We start from the raw sequence: 2,624 nt of genomic DNA, 5'->3' as shown, positions 1-2,624 counted from the left end.
AGTAAGAACCAAACAACTTTTAATCTCTCTTCTGTCTTTTCTGCTCTCAGTTATGCTGAAGCCTCGTTACACAGATCCAGTCTACCAGTCGAGGAGAACCACAACATCACAGTGGAGTGGTGCTCTCGTCCGAATCCAACATCTCCGTCCCCTCACTGAAGATCCACTGTGTGTTCGTGCCTGGGCTGAAGGTGTTTTATCACCTGAACAACAGTGTTGACGCTCCTCAGCACGAGCAGTTCTCAGGACGGGTTCAGTGCGACAAAGATGCTCTCAGAACAGGACGGGTCAGACTTCATGTGTCCAGAGTCAGGACTGAAGACTCGGGCCTGTACCCTCTGTAGGATGGCCACTGGATCCGGCAGGAAGGTCTCACAGTTCTCACTAAACTCGTATCACTGGTGAGTCCAGTCACGTTGTAACATGTATCTGATCACATATGGAACAGATTGAGATATTTGTTGCCAGCAGACAGTAAAAAAATACACAAAGTAACCCTCATCAGAACCCTCTTTGGAACAATAATACCTGGGAAGGAAAGTGCTATATGTAATCATAATCAATTATCTTCCTACCTTCCTCTTGATATATTTTGGAAATGTTACAAAAATGTCCAGTTTTGTTGCCACAAACCGTGATAATGTCCTGACTTCTTGTGAAAAGTATCCAGATTTTCTTGCCTCAAACGTGACTGTAAATGTCCTGACTTTTCATCAAAAATACCTGGTTCTGTAGCCAACAAAACAGCCAATAACTTAGTCTGTTGAGGATATGTTTGTTTTGTATTGCAGTGAAGTGTTTTTCATCATGTGACTGACACAGATTTGTCTCTTTAAAGCTGCGAGGCATTGGCCCAAAACTGAGAGACCCAACACAGAAACACCTGAGAGACCCAACACAGTGAGACGAGGAGGGATCGACATCTTTCTTGTACTGATACTGACACCAGGATTGGTAGCTGTGTTGTTCGCTTCATACCTTGTTATTCATACTCCCCTGTCTGGTTCATTCATTAGATTATTGTGTCAGTGTCTCAGAGAAGAGTCCAGTGTTTGACTTAAAAAAAAAAAAGTTGTAGCTCAGACAAAGAAGGATCGGAGACAAAAGTTATACCATGGACACAGAAAATACTTGTTTCCCATTGGCTTGCAGGTTATAAAACTGCATATCAAGACACATTAAACACACCAGCAGGTAACCATAGCAACAACTTTGATGCTTCACAGACGAGCTGTAGAAGTTGATGATGGTTAAAGCAAATTGTGGCCTTTATATTGTCCACTGAGTCAGAAGACGATCCAAAATCTACCTCGTATAAACGTGAAATCACTCTGTGAATTTTGTTTGTTTGTTTGTTTGTTTGTATTTCAACCCTTTTCACTCTGCACTTTAAAGGACATTTTTACAAGCTGTCTTTCTAATTCTGTCTGCCAGCATTTCTTTTTCTAGCAGTGTTGGTCCACTATATAAATGGTTGGCCGCGGCCATTTTCTTCAGACGTGGCGATCGGAGCTTGAATGCGTTGAACGTTGCTGGTGTTCCAGGTTGTAAGCCTGTATAACAAAGCAAATCTGTCAAATTGTTCAGATATTAAAGTTGTTTGTAGCTGCTAAAGTTAGCATTCAAACCCCTTTGTGGCGAACGTTACGGCTTGATTACTCCAGTGTGTCACACTTCCAGGCTCATATCAAATGTTTGTTGATATTTCAGAATTAATTCAAGCCTTTTCCCATCGTATTGTGTGACACTAACAAACAACAGTATTAGCCATTAAGTGGTTGAATGCTATCGTTAGCTGATGGGTTATCAAATATTTTGTTTTTACCTTAAATGACGGTATATTTCACCATCTATCATCTTGTTTTTACTTGTGATCCATCAGAAAGCAGTGTTATAATGTTTTAGTTCAAATAATGGATAAACTGTTTAAAATGTGAGCTTCTATTTTCAGTGACATCTTTTAAATCACTTCCCATACAAATGGTGTTGTCGGGGAGGTTTATTTCTTTGTGATAGCTTGTTTTTATACGTCTCAAATCATATGTTTCAATCTTGGTTCAATCCTGTAAAGCACTTTGTTGTGAAAAGCACTGTATTGATATCATTTATTAGTACTTATCATATGCACTGGACTCCCAGAGGATTTAAAGAATCCTCATATTACTGTTTATTTTAGTTTGTTACATTTATATTCTCATTCACAGTTGTTTTTTTATTGTGTGACCAGCGTTATTGTGTCATCCCTGTTATTAAGGATAGCGAACCAGCAGAGGGAGCTGCTTTACTGACTCACCTGTTTGTATCTGTGTTTATCTGCCTTTACATTTTCACTTCTGATGTACACCACTAACTACTAAATATATTTTACTTAATAAAATGAATTTCTAACCTTTTCTAATCAACAATGCAGCATTTTTATCTCCTGGATGTGTTGTTGTTGTTGTTGTTGTTGTTGGCCGGCTGATGGTGTTGGTGATGAGTTGAAATACGGCACAAATATAAATCAATTTAATTCGTTTTTTGGCAAGTGGATGGAAGAGGGAAGGTTGTGTTAGGGGTTTTCCTCACACCGAGTGGATATTTTGATTGTAAATAAACGGTTATATATTTCTTTGACTGGGTGG

This window comes from Sparus aurata, chromosome 10 (assembly GCF_900880675.1).
Source record: "Sparus aurata chromosome 10, fSpaAur1.1, whole genome shotgun sequence".
NCBI classification, from domain to species: Eukaryota; Metazoa; Chordata; class Actinopteri; order Spariformes; family Sparidae; genus Sparus; species Sparus aurata.
This window is presented reverse-complemented; position numbering follows the sequence as displayed.